The sequence below is a fragment of the Ambystoma mexicanum genome, assembly GCF_040938575.1.
Source record: "Ambystoma mexicanum isolate Mex_15411 chromosome 12 unlocalized genomic scaffold, UKY_AmexF1_1 Mex_chr12_unloc.1, whole genome shotgun sequence".
Classification (NCBI taxonomy): Eukaryota; Metazoa; Chordata; class Amphibia; order Caudata; family Ambystomatidae; genus Ambystoma; species Ambystoma mexicanum.
In genome coordinates, this window is record NW_027182322.1 from 2,466,988 (window position 1) to 2,481,644 (window position 14,657).

At 46.3% G+C, this 14,657-nt stretch overlaps 5 non-coding genes across 5 annotated transcripts; all 5 read left to right on the forward strand.

The window, feature by feature from the left end:
* Positions 1 to 2,510: 2,510 nt before the first annotated feature.
* On the forward strand, positions 2,511 to 2,582 carry TRNAH-GUG (transfer RNA histidin (anticodon GUG)). The gene has a single exon. It is a non-coding gene; the product is annotated as a tRNA-His (tRNA).
* A 4,670-nt stretch (positions 2,583 to 7,252) lies between these two features.
* On the forward strand, positions 7,253 to 7,324 carry TRNAH-GUG (transfer RNA histidin (anticodon GUG)). Its single transcript has one exon. It is a non-coding gene; the product is annotated as a tRNA-His (tRNA).
* Positions 7,325 to 9,645: 2,321 nt separating this feature from the next.
* TRNAH-GUG (transfer RNA histidin (anticodon GUG)) lies at positions 9,646 to 9,717 on the forward strand. Its single transcript has one exon. It is a non-coding gene; the product is annotated as a tRNA-His (tRNA).
* Positions 9,718 to 12,115: 2,398 nt separating this feature from the next.
* On the forward strand, positions 12,116 to 12,187 carry TRNAH-GUG (transfer RNA histidin (anticodon GUG)). Its single transcript has one exon. It is a non-coding gene; the product is annotated as a tRNA-His (tRNA).
* Positions 12,188 to 14,585: 2,398 nt separating this feature from the next.
* TRNAH-GUG (transfer RNA histidin (anticodon GUG)) lies at positions 14,586 to 14,657 on the forward strand. Its single transcript has one exon. It is a non-coding gene; the product is annotated as a tRNA-His (tRNA).

A 14,657-nucleotide genomic window follows, 5' to 3' on the forward strand; every position in this document is an offset into this window, starting at 1 on the left:
ATAGAGGTGGAACGTCACATTGTAGCGGTCCAAGTAGCTCGCTGTGATCGTATAGTGGTTAGTACTCTGCGTTGTGGCCGCAGCAACCTCGGTTTGAATCCGAGTCACGGCATTGCGGTGAGGCAATGTCACGGCAGTTGGGCAGATATTTTAGAATTTCCATTAATACATTGGCAATCTCTGTGGAGGACTGAAACAATTCGATATGTCCTGTTACTGTTATGAACCTTTTGTTTCTTTAATGCTCTTTGCACACTTTTTCATCGGGTGACTGTAATGTATTTCAACCAAATCTAATAAAGAGCGCATTATGTGGTGCCATTTGCCGTACATGAAACATTATAACACTGCCATTTACGTCAATAACCACTAGCTTGATTAAGACATATGTATTGCAGCGACAGTATTTCCCAGTTACAAATGGGAATAAAAACAACATCCGCGAGGGATTGAACCAACAACATTTAACTGATGTTGCCAATGGAGCGCTTTACAGAGAGCGCGAGGTCCCGCCTTTACAGTCACACGCTGATGATAATACAGATGTTTAAATAAACAGGCATATCTGTGGACTTGTGGTCTTTCTACATTGGGACTCATAGTCTAGTCCTAGGCTATTGTAGGCACTGGTGTATCTTTTAGTGGAATGAGAGGCATTCTGTAGTCGCGTGAAAGGACCTTTCAAGTAAATCTGATCTGTATTGTCCTGTGAAAAAAAGCGTTCTTAGACACAGTGAGGAGTTTTTGGGGATAATGGGAAAATCATTTCCAACTAAATGACAGGAATTTCTTAGTCCAATCATGAGGTGTGCTAGGCTTTTTTATACTGTGGCGGAAAGAGAGAGAGTATAACAGTCATTATAAATAAAGGGCCAAGGAAGTGACAGTTTATGGAAGGAACAATTTGCACATAGTTTTAGAATGTGGTCAGGAGGAGGACAATGTGCTTACACATATGAAACATTAGAAGGTAGACATTATGGAAGCACATATATTTCTTTATTTTTATTGTATTTGGGGAGAGGGGGTTAATATAGCACGTCCAATGTGGAAAAGTGCTTTCCATAGCACCTTGCAGGTGGGCGACATCTAGAGCTGTGCAGTAGCCACCCATGCCCCAGACGTCAAAGAGAACAAGAAGTTACACATGTTGGAAGTGAGGGTGAGACATTGAGGAGATATGATCCCCGTATGAAGCCGAGAGAAGGAGGAGGCGTGAACGTGCATCCATGTATGCAGGCGAGAAGGGAAGGAGCATTGGTCATGCATCCCTGCATGAGGGTGAGACAGGGAGGAGATATGATCCCCGTATGAAGCCGAGAGAAGGAGGAGGCGTGAACGTGCATCCATGTATGCGGGCGAGACAGGAAGGAGCGTTGGTCATGCATCCCTGCATGAGGGTGAGACAGGGAGGAGATATGATCCCCGTATGAAGCCGAGAGAAGGAGGAGGCGTGAACGTGCATCCATGTATGCAGGCGAGAAGGGAAGGAGCATTGGTCATGCATCCCTGCATGAGGGTGAGACAGGGAGGAGATATGATCCCCGTATGAAGCCGAGAGAAGGAGGAGGCGTGAACGTGCATCCATGTATGCGGGCGAGACAGGAAGGATTATTGGTCATGCATCCCTGCATGAGGGTGAGACAGGGAGGAGATATGATCCCCGTATGAAGCCGAGAGAAGGAGGAGGCGTGAACGTGCATCCATGTATGCGGGCGAGACGGGAAGGAGCATTGGTCATGCATCCCTTCCTGAGGGTGAGACAGGGAGGAGATAAAATCCCTGTATGAAGCCGAGAGAACGAGAAGACATGAACGTGCATCATTGTATGCGGGCGAGAAGGGAAGGAGCATTGGTCTTGCATCCCTGCATGAGGGTGAGACAGGGAGGAGATAAAATCCCTGTATGAAGCCAAGAGAACGAGGCGGCATGAACATGCATCCTTGTATGCAGGTGTGACATGGAGTCATCATGAACATGCATCCCTTTATAAGGACATAACATGGAGGACGCATGAACATGATTGCCTGAATTTTATGGTGGTGGCCTTCGGGTGATTTGGCACGTGCAATTGGCGAAGAGCACTTCTCCTGTGCAAAAAAATAAATTTACTATTAGCACCCCGGAGGGAGCCTCTGCACTTCTTATAGGGAGAAAACTCTGCAATGGAAGGGGACAGGGTCAATAACAGCTGTAAACTCTCACAAGACCATCACTGCTCTCACACTTTCCTGCTCTCAGGCTGGCGGGCCATTATCGGCCCTGGCTGCCGCACCATTGCCAGGTTTGTGTAACTATATTATTTCTAATTGGCTCCACTTTGATGACTTTCATTTGGATTCTGACTTGATTATTGAGATCTTAAATAAGTGACTGGGGATCAGGTGTCCACTTATTCTCATGGATAACATCACAACCAACCTTTAATTCAAACATGAGTCATGACATCACAGATGGAGTACAGCTTATGATAGAGGTGGAACGTCACATTGTAGCAGCCCAAGTAGCTCGCCGTGATCGTATAGTGGTTAGTACTCTGCGTTGTGGCCGCAGCAACCTCGGTTCGATTCCGAGTCACGGCATTGCGGTGAGGCAATGTCACAGCAGTTGGGCAGATATTTTAGAATTTCCATGAATACATTGGCAATCTCTGTGGAGGACTGAAACAATTCGATATGTCCTGTTACAGTTATGAACCTTTTGTTTCTTTAATGCTCTCTGCACACTTTTTCATGGGTGACTGTAATGTATTTCAACCAAATCTAATTAAGAGTGCATTATGTGGTGACATTTGCAGTACATGAAACATTATAACACTGCCATTTACGTCAATAACCACTAGCTTGATTAAGACATATGTATTGCAGCGACAGTATTTCCCAGTTACAAATGGGAATAAAAACAACATCCGCGAGGGATTGAACCAACGACATTTAACTGATGTTGCCAATGGAGCGCGTTACAGAGAGCGCAAGGTCCCGCCTTTACAGTCACACGCTGATGATAATACAGATGTTTAAATAAACAGGCATATCTGTGGACTTGTGGTCTTTCTACATTGGGACTCATAGTCTAGTCCTAGGCTATTGTAGGCACTGGCGTATCTTTGAGTGGAATGAGAGGCGTTCTGTAGTCGCGTGAAAGGACCTTTCAAGTCAATCTGATCTGTATTGTCCTGTGAAAAAAAGCGTTCTTAGACACAGTGAGGAGTTTTTGGGGATAATGGGAAAATCATTTCCAACTAAATGACAGGAATTTCTTAGTCCAATCATGAGGTGTGCTAGGCTTTTTTATACTTTGGCGGAAAGAGAGAGAGTATAACAGTCATTATAAATAAAGGGCCAAGGAAGTGACAGTTTATGGAAGGAACAATTTGCACATAGTTTTAGAATGTGGTCAGGAGGAGGACAATGTGCTTACACATATGAAACATTAGAAGGTAGACATTATGGAAGCACATATATTTCTTTATTTTTATTGTATTTGGGGAGAGGGGGTTAATATAGCACGTCCAATGTGGAAAAGTGCTTTCCATAGCACCTTGCAGGTGGGCGACATCTAGAGCTGTGCAGTAGCCACCCATGCCCCAGACGTCAAAGAGAACAAGAAGTTACACATGTTGGAAGTGAGGGTAAGACATTGAGGAGATATGATCCCCGTATGAAGCCGAGAGAAGGAGGAGGCGTGAACGTGAATCCATGTATGCAGGCGAGAAGGGAAGGAGCATTGGACATGCATCCCTGCATGAGGGTGAGACAGGGAGGAGATATGATCCCCGTATGAAGCCGAGAGAAGGAGGAGGCGTGAACGTGCATCCATGTATGCGGGCGAGACAGGAAGGAGCGTTGGTCATGCATCCCTGCATGAGGGTGAGACAGGGAGGAGATATGATCGCGTATGAAGCCGAGAGAAGGAGGAGGCGTGAATGTGCATCCATGTATGCAGGCGAGAAGGGAAGGAGCATTGGTCATGCATCCCTGCATGAGGGTGAGACAGGGAGGAGATATGATCCCCGTATGAAGCCGAGAGAAGGAGGAGGCGTGAACGTGCATCCATGTATGCGGGCGAGACGGGAAGGAGCATTGGTCATGCATCCCTTCCTGAGGGTGAGACAGGGAGGAGATAAAATCCCCGTATGAAGCCGAGAGAACGAGAAGACATGAACGTGCATCATTGTATGCGGGCGAGAAGGGATTGAGCATTGGTCATGCATCCCTGCATGAGGGTGAGACAGGGAGGAGATAAAATCCCTGTATGAAGCCAAGAGAACGAGGCGGCATGAACATGCATCCTTGTATGCAGGTGTGACATGGAGTCATCATGAACATGCATCCCTTTATAAGGACATAACATGGAGGACGCATGAACATGAATGCCTGAATTTTATGGTGGTGGCCTTCGGGTGATTTGGCACGTGCAATTGGTGAAGAGCACTTCTCCTGCGCAAAAAAATAAATGTACTATTAGCACCCCGGAGGGAGCCTCTGCACTTCTTATAGGGAGAAAACTCTGCAATGGAAGGGGACAGGGTCAATAACAGCTGTAAACTCTCACAAGACCATCACTGCTCTCACACTTTCCTGCTCTCAGGCTGGCGGGCCATTATCGGCCCTGGCTGCCGCACTATTGCCAGGTTTGTGTAACTATATTATTTCTAATTGGCTCCACTTTGATGACTTTCATTTGGATTCTGACTTGATTATTGAGATCTTAAATAAGTGACTGGGGATCAGGTGTCCACTTATTCTCATGGATAACATCACAGCCAACCTTTAATTCAAACATGAGTCATGACATCACAGATGGAGTACAGCTTATGATAGAGGTGGAACGTCACATTGTGGCAGCCCAAGTAGCTCGCCGTGATCGCATAGTGGTTAGTACTCTGCGTTGTGGCCGCAGCAACCTCGGTTCGAATCCGAGTCACGGCATTGCGGTGAGGCAATGTCACGGCAGTTGGGCAGATATTTTACAATTTCCATTAATACATTGGCAATCTCTGTGGAGGACTGAAACAATTCGATATGTCCTGTTACTGTTATGAACCTTTTGTTTCTTTAATGCTCTTTGCACACTTTTTCATCGGGTGACTGTAATGTATTTCAACCAAATCTAATTAAGAGCACATTATGTGGTGACATTTGCAGTACATGAAACATTATAACACTGCCATTTACGTCAATAACCACTAGCTTGATTAAGACATATGTATTGCAGCGACAGTATTTCCCAGTTACAAATGGGAATAAAAACAACATCCGCGAGGGATTGAACCAACGACATTTAACTGATGTTGCCAATGGAGCGCGTTACAGAGAGCGCGAAGTCCCACCTTTACAGTCACACGCTGATGATAATACAGATGTTTAAATACACAGGCATATCTGTGGACTTGTGGTCTTTCTACATTGGGACTCATAGTCTAGTCCTAGGCTATTGTAGGCACTGGCGTATCTTTTAGTGGAATGAGAGGCATTCTGTAGTCGCATGAAAGGACCTTTCAAGTCAATCTGATCTGTATTGTCCTGTGAAAAAAAGCGTTCTTAGACACAGTGAGGAGTTTTTGGGGATAATGGGAAAATCATTTCCAACTAAATGACAGGAATTTCTTAGTCCAATCATGAGGTGTGCTAGGCTTTTTTATACTGTGGCGGAAAGAGAGAGAGTATAACAGTCATTATAAATAAAGGGCCAAGGAAGTGACAGTTTATGGAAGGAACAATTTGCACATAGTTTTAGAATGTGGTCAGGAGGAGGACAATGTGCTTACACATATGAAACATTAGAAGGTAGACATTATGGAAGCACATATATTTCTTTATTTCTATTGTATTTGGGGAGAGGGGGTTAATATAGCACGTCCAATGTGGAAAAGTGCTTTCCATAGCACCTTGCAGGTGGGCGACATCTAGAGCTGTGCAGTAGCCACCCATGCCCCAGACGTCAAAGAGAACAAGAAGTTACACATGTTGGAAGTGAGGGTGAGACATTGAGGAGATATGATCCCCGTATGAAGCCGAGAGAAGGAGGAGGCGTGAACGTGCATCCATGTATGCGGGCGAGACAGGAAGGAGCATTGGTCATGCATCCCTGCATGAGGGTGAGACAGGGAGGAGATATGATCCCCGTATGAAGCCGAGAGAAGGAGGAGGCGTGAACGTGCAGCCATGTATGCGGGCGAGACAGGAAGGAGCATTGGTCATGCATCCCTGCATGAGGGTGAGACAGGGAGGAGATATGATCCCCGTATGAAGCCGAGAGAAGGAGGAGGCGTGAACGTGCATCCATGTATGCAGGCGAGAAGGGAAGGAGCATTGGTCATGCATGCCTGCATGAGGGTGAGACAGGAAGGAGCATTGGTCATGCATCCCTGCATGAGGGTGAGACAGGGAGGAGATATGATCCCCGTATGAAGCCGAGAGAAGGAGGAGGCGTGAACGTGCATCCATGTATGCGGGCGAGACGGGAAGGAGCATTGGTCATGCATCCCTTCCTGAGGGTGAGACAGGGAGGAGATAAAATCCCTGTATGAAGCCGAGAGAACGAGGAGACATGAACGTGCATCCATGTATGCGGGCGAGAAGGGAAGGAGCATTGGTCATGCATCCCTGCATGAGGGTGAGACAGGGAGGAGATAAAATCCCTGTATGAAGCCAAGAGAACGAGGCGGCATGAACATACATCCTTGTATGCAGGTGTGACATGGAGTCATCATGAACATGCATCCCTTTATAAGGACATAACATGGAGGACGCATGAACATGAATGCCTGAATTTTATGGTGGTGGCCTTCGGGTGATTTGGCACGTGCAATTGGTGAAGAGCACTTCTCCTGCGCAAAAAAAGAAATGTACTATTAGCACCCCGGAGGGAGCCTCTGCACTTCTTATAGGGAGAAAACTCTGCAATGGAAGGGGACAGGGTCAATAACAGCTGTAAACTCTCACAAGACCATCACTGCTCTCACACTTTCCTGCTCTCAGGCTGGCGGGCCATTATCGGCCCTGGCTGCCGCACCATTGCCAGGTTTGTGTAACTATATTATTTCTAATTGGCTCCACTTTGATGACTTTCATTTGGATTCTGACTTGATTATTGAGATCTTAAATAAGTGACTGGGGATCAGGTGTCCACTTATTCTCATGGATAACATCACAACCAACCTTTAATTCAAACATGAGTCATGACATCACAGATGGATTACAGCTTATGATAGAGGTGGAACGTCACATTGTAGTAGCCCAAGTAGCTCGCCGTGATCGTATAGTGGTTAGTACTCTGCGTTGTGGCCGCAGCAACCTCGGTTCGAATCCGAGTCACGGCATTGCGGTGAGGCAATGTCACGGCAGTTGGGCAGATATTTTAGAATTTCCATTAATACATTGGCAATCTCTGTGGAGGACTGAAACAATTCGATGTGTCCTGTTACTGTTATGAACCTTTTGTTTCTTTAATGCTCTTTGCACACTTTTTCATCGGGTGACTGTAATGTATTTCAACCAAATCTAATTAAGAGCGCATTATGTGGTGACATTTGCAGTACATGAAACATTATAACACTGCCATTTACGTCAATAACCACTAGCTTGATTAAGACATATGTATTGCAGCGACAGTATTTCCCAGTTACAAATGGGAATAAAAACAACATCCGCGAGGGATTGAACCAGCGACATTTAACTGATGTTGCCAATGGAGCGCGTTACAGAGAGCGCGAGGTCCCGCCTTTACAGTCACACGCTGATGATAATACAGATGTTTAAATAAACAGGCATATCTGTGGACTTGTGGTCTTTCTACATTGGGACTCATAGTCTAGTCCTAGGCTATTGTAGGCACTGGAGTATCTTTTAGTGGAATGAGAGGCATTCTGTAGTCGCGTGAAAGGACCTTTCAAGTCAATCTGATCTGTATTGTCCTGTGAAAAAAAGCGTTCTTAGACACAGTGAGGAGTTTTTGGGGATAATGGGAAAATCATTTCCAACTAAATGACAGGAATTTCTTAGTCCAATCATGAAGTGTGCTAGGCTTTTTTATACTGTGGCGGAAAGAGAGAGAGTATAACAGTCATTATAAATAAAGGGCCAAGGAAGTGACAGTTTATGGAAGGAACAATTTGCACATAGTTTTAGAATGTGGTCAGGAGGAGGACAATGTGCTTACACATATGAAACATTAGAAGGTAGACATTATGGAAGCACATATATTTCTTTATTTTTAGTGTATTTGGGGAGAGGGGGTTAATATAGCACGTCCAATGTGGAAAAGTGCTTTCCATAGCACCTTGCAGGTGGGCGACATCTAGAGCTGTGCAGTAGCCACCCATGCCCCAGACGTCAAAGAGAACAAGAAGTTACACATGTTGGAAGTGAGGGTGAGACATTGAGGAGATATGATCCCCGTATGAAGCCGAGAGAAGGAGGAGGCGTGAACGTGCATCCATGTATGCGGGCGAGACAGGAAGGAGCATTGGTCATGCATCCCTGCATGAGGGTGAGACAGGGAGGAGATATGATCCCCGTATGAAGCCGAGAGAAGGAGGAGGCGTGAACGTGCAGCCATGTATGCGGGCGAGACAGGAAGGAGCATTGGTCATGCATCCCTGCATGAGGGTGAGACAGGGAGGAGATATGATCCCCGTATGAAGCCGAGAGAAGGAGGAGGCGTGAACGTGCATCCATGTATGCAGGCGAGAAGGGAAGGAGCATTGGTCATGCATGCCTGCATGAGGGTGAGACAGGAAGGAGCATTGGTCATGCATCCCTGCATGAGGGTGAGACAGGGAGGAGATATGATCCCCGTATGAAGCCGAGAGAAGGAGGAGGCGTGAACGTGCATCCATGTATGCGGGCGAGACGGGAAGGAGCATTGGTCATGCATCCCTTCCTGAGGGTGAGACAGGGAGGAGATAAAATCCCTGTATGAAGCCGAGAGAACGAGGAGACATGAACGTGCATCCATGTATGCGGGCGAGAAGGGAAGGAGCATTGGTCATGCATCCCTGCATGAGGGTGAGACAGGGAGGAGATAAAATCCCTGTATGAAGCCAAGAGAACGAGGCGGCATGAACATACATCCTTGTATGCAGGTGTGACATGGAGTCATCATGAACATGCATCCCTTTATAAGGACATAACATGGAGGACGCATGAACATGAATGCCTGAATTTTATGGTGGTGGCCTTCGGGTGATTTGGCACGTGCAATTGGTGAAGAGCACTTCTCCTGCGCAAAAAAAGAAATGTACTATTAGCACCCCGGAGGGAGCCTCTGCACTTCTTATAGGGAGAAAACTCTGCAATGGAAGGGGACAGGGTCAATAACAGCTGTAAACTCTCACAAGACCATCACTGCTCTCACACTTTCCTGCTCTCAGGCTGGCGGGCCATTATCGGCCCTGGCTGCCGCACCATTGCCAGGTTTGTGTAACTATATTATTTCTAATTGGCTCCACTTTGATGACTTTCATTTGGATTCTGACTTGATTATTGAGATCTTAAATAAGTGACTGGGGATCAGGTGTCCACTTATTCTCATGGATAACATCACAACCAACCTTTAATTCAAACATGAGTCATGACATCACAGATGGATTACAGCTTATGATAGAGGTGGAACGTCACATTGTAGTAGCCCAAGTAGCTCGCCGTGATCGTATAGTGGTTAGTACTCTGCGTTGTGGCCGCAGCAACCTCGGTTCGAATCCGAGTCACGGCATTGCGGTGAGGCAATGTCACGGCAGTTGGGCAGATATTTTAGAATTTCCATTAATACATTGGCAATCTCTGTGGAGGACTGAAACAATTCGATATGTCCTGTTACTGTTATGAACCTTTTGTTTCTTTAATGCTCTTTGCACACTTTTTCATCGGGTGACTGTAATGTATTTCAACCAAATCTAATTAAGAGCGCATTATGTGGTGACATTTGCAGTACATGAAACATTATAACACTGCCATTTACGTCAATAACCACTAGCTTGATTAAGACATATGTATTGCAGCGACAGTATTTCCCAGTTACAAATGGGAATAAAAACAACATCCGCGAGGGATTGAACCAACGACATTTAACTGATGTTGCCAATGGAGCGCGTTACAGAGAGCGCGAGGTCCCGCCTTTACAGTCACACGCTGATGATAATACAGATGTTTAAATAAACAGGCATATCTGTGGACTTGTGGTCTTTCTACATTGGGACTCATAGTCTAGTCCTAGGCTATTGTAGGCACTGGAGTATCTTTTAGTGGAATGAGAGGCATTCTGTAGTCGCGTGAAAGGACCTTTCAAGTCAATCTGATCTGTATTGTCCTGTGAAAAAAAGCGTTCTTAGACACAGTGAGGAGTTTTTGGGGATAATGGGAAAATCATTTCCAACTAAATGACAGGAATTTCTTAGTCCAATCATGAGGTGTGCTAGGCTTTTTTATACTGTGGCGGAAAGAGAGAGAGTATAACAGTCATTATAAATAAAGGGCCAAGGAAGTTACAGTTTATGGAAGGAACAATTTGCACATAGTTTTAGAATGTGGTCAGGAGGAGGACAATGTGCTTACACATATGAAACATTAGAAGGTAGACATTATGGAAGCACATATATTTCTTTATTTTTATTGTATTTGGGGAGAGGGGGTTAATATAGCACGTCCAATGTGGAAAAGTGCTTTCAATAGCACCTTGCAGGTGGGCGACATCTAGAGCTGTGCAGTAGCCACCCATGCCCCAGACGTCAAAGAGAACAAGAAGTTACACATGTTGGAAGTGAGGGTGAGACATTGAGGAGATATGATCCCCGTATGAAGCCGAGAGAAGGAGGAGGCGTGAACGTGCATCCATGTATGCAGGCGAGAAGGGAAGGAGCATTGGTCATGCATCCCTGCATGAGGGTGAGACAGGGAGGAGATATGATCCCCGTATGAAGCCGAGAGAAGGAGGAGGCGTGAACGTGCAGCCATGTATGCGGGCGAGACAGGAAGGAGCATTGGTCATGCATCCCTGCATGAGGGTGAGACAGGGAGGAGATATGATCCCCGTATGAAGCCGAGAGAAGGAGGAGGCGTGAACGTGCATCCATGTATGCAGGCGAGAAGGGAAGGAGCATTGGTCATGCATGCCTGCATGAGGGTGAGACAGGGAGGAGATATGATCCCTGTATGAAGCCGAGAGAAGGAGGAGGCGTGAACGTGCATCCATGTATGCGGGCGAGACAGGAAGGAGCATTGGTCATGCATCCCTGCATGAGGGTGAGACAGGGAGGAGATATGATCCCCGTATGAAGCCGAGAGAAGGAGGAGGCGTGAACGTGCATCCATGTATGCGGGCGAGACGGGAAGGAGCATTGGTCATGCATCCCTTCCTGAGGGTGAGACAGGGAGGAGATAAAATCCCTGTATGAAGCCGAGAGAACGAGGAGACATGAACGTGCATCCATGTATGCGGGCGAGAAGGGAAGGAGCATTGGTCATGCATCCCTGCATGAGGGTGAGACAGGGAGGAGATAAAATCCCTGTATGAAGCCAAGAGAACGAGGCGGCATGAACATGCATCCTTGTATGCAGGTGTGACATGGAGTCATCATGAACATGCATCCCTTTATAAGGACATAACATGGAGGACGCATGAACATGAATGCCTGAATTTTATGGTGGTGGCCTTCGGGTGATTTGGCACGTGCAATTGGTGAAGAGCACTTCTCCTGCGCAAAAAAAGAAATGTACTATTAGCACCCCGGAGGGAGCCTCTGCACTTCTTATAGGGAGAAAACTCTGCAATGGAAGGGGACAGGGTCAATAACAGCTGTAAACTCTCACAAGACCATCACTGCTCTCACACTTTCCTGCTCTCAGGCTGGCGGGCCATTATCGGCCCTGGCTGCCGCACCATTGCCAGGTTTGTGTAACTATATTATTTCTAATTGGCTCCACTTTGATGACTTTCATTTGGATTCTGACTTGATTATTGAGATCTTAAATAAGTGACTGGGGATCAGGTGTCCACTTATTCTCATGGATAACATCACAACCAACCTTTAATTCAAACATGAGTCATGACATCACAGATGGATTACAGCTTATGATAGAGGTGGAACGTCACATTGTAGTAGCCCAAGTAGCTCGCCGTGATCGTATAGTGGTTAGTACTCTGCGTTGTGGCCGCAGCAACCTCGGTTCGAATCCGAGTCACGGCATTGCGGTGAGGCAATGTCACGGCAGTTGGGCAGATATTTTAGAATTTCCATTAATACATTGGCAATCTCTGTGGAGGACTGAAACAATTCGATATGTCCTGTTACTGTTATGAACCTTTTGTTTCTTTAATGCTCTTTGCACACTTTTTCATCGGGTGACTGTAATGTATTTCAACCAAATCTAATTAAGAGCGCATTATGTGGTGACATTTGCAGTACATGAAACATTATAACACTGCCATTTACGTCAATAACCACTAGCTTGATTAAGACATATGTATTGCAGCGACAGTATTTCCCAGTTACAAATGGGAATAAAAACAACATCCGCGAGGGATTGAACCAACGACATTTAACTGATGTTGCCAATGGAGCGCGTTACAGAGAGCGCGAGGTCCCGCCTTTACAGTCACACGCTGATGATAATACAGATGTTTAAATAAACAGGCATATCTGTGGACTTGTGGTCTTTCTACATTGGGACTCATAGTCTAGTCCTAGGCTATTGTAGGCACTGGAGTATCTTTTAGTGGAATGAGAGGCATTCTGTAGTCGTGTGAAAGGACCTTTCAAGTCAATCTGATCTGTATTGTCCTGTGAAAAAAAGCGTTCTGAGACACAGTGAGGAGTTTTTGGGGATAATGGGAAAATCATTTCCAACTAAATGACAGGAATTTCTTAGTCCAATCATGAGGTGTGCTAGGCTTTTTTATACTGTGGCGGAAAGAGAGAGAGTATAACAGTCATTATAAATAAAGGGCCAAGGAAGTTACAGTTTATGGAAGGAACAATTTGCACATAGTTTTAGAATGTGGTCAGGAGGAGGACAATGTGCTTACACATATGAAACATTAGAAGGTAGACATTATGGAAGCACATATATTTCTTTATTTTTATTGTATTTGGGGAGAGGGGGTTAATATAGCACGTCCAATGTGGAAAAGTGCTTTCAATAGCACCTTGCAGGTGGGCGACATCTAGAGCTGTGCAGTAGCCACCCATGCCCCAGACGTCAAAGAGAACAAGAAGTTACACATGTTGGAAGTGAGGGTGAGACATTGAGGAGATATGATCCCCGTATGAAGCCGAGAGAAGGAGGAGGCGTGAACGTGCATCCATGTATGCAGGCGAGAAGGGAAGGAGCATTGGTCATGCATCCCTGCATGAGGGTGAGACAGGGAGGAGATATGATCCCCGTATGAAGCCGAGAGAAGGAGGAGGCGTGAACGTGCAGCCATGTATGCGGGCGAGACAGGAAGGAGCATTGGTCATGCATCCCTGCATGAGGGTGAGACAGGGAGGAGATATGATCCCCGTATGAAGCCGAGAGAAGGAGGAGGCGTGAACGTGCATCCATGTATGCAGGCGAGAAGGGAAGGAGCATTGGTCATGCATGCCTGCATGAGGGTGAGACAGGGAGGAGATATGATCCCTGTATGAAGCCGAGAGAAGGAGGAGGCGTGAACGTGCATCCATGTATGCGGGCGAGACAGGAAGGAGCATTGGTCATGCATCCCTGCATGAGGGTGAGACAGGGAGGAGATATGATCCCCGTATGAAGCCGAGAGAAGGAGGAGGCGTGAACGTGCATCCATGTATGCGGGCGAGACGGGAAGGAGCATTGGTCATGCATCCCTTCCTGAGGGTGAGACAGGGAGGAGATAAAATCCCTGTATGAAGCCGAGAGAACGAGGAGACATGAACGTGCATCCATGTATGCGGGCGAGAAGGGAAGGAGCATTGGTCATGCATCCCTGCATGAGGGTGAGACAGGGAGGAGATAAAATCCCTGTATGAAGCCAAGAGAACGAGGCGGCATGAACATACATCCTTGTATGCAGGTGTGACATGGAGTCATCATGAACATGCATCCCTTTATAAGGACATAACATGGAGGACGCATGAACATGAATGCCTGAATTTTATGGTGGTGGCCTTCGGGTGATTTGGCACGTGCAATTGGTGAAGAGCACTTCTCCTGCGCAAAAAAAGAAATGTACTATTAGCACCCCGGAGGGAGCCTCTGCACTTCTTATAGGGAGAAAACTCTGCAATGGAAGGGGACAGGGTCAATAACAGCTGTAAACTCTCACAAGACCATCACTGCTCTCACACTTTCCTGCTCTCAGGCTGGCGGGCCATTATCGGCCCTGGCTGCCGCACCATTGCCAGGTTTGTGTAACTATATTATTTCTAATTGGCTCCACTTTGATGACTTTCATTTGGATTCTGACTTGATTATTGAGATCTTAAATAAGTGACTGGGGATCAGGTGTCCACTTATTCTCATGGATAACATCACAACCAACCTTTAATTCAAACATGAGTCATGACATCACAGATGGATTACAGCTTATGATAGAGGTGGAACGTCACATTGTAGTAGCCCAAGTAGCTCGCCGTGATCGTATAGTGGTTAGTACTCTGCGTTGTGGCCGCAGCAACCTCGGTTCGAATCCGAGTCACGGCA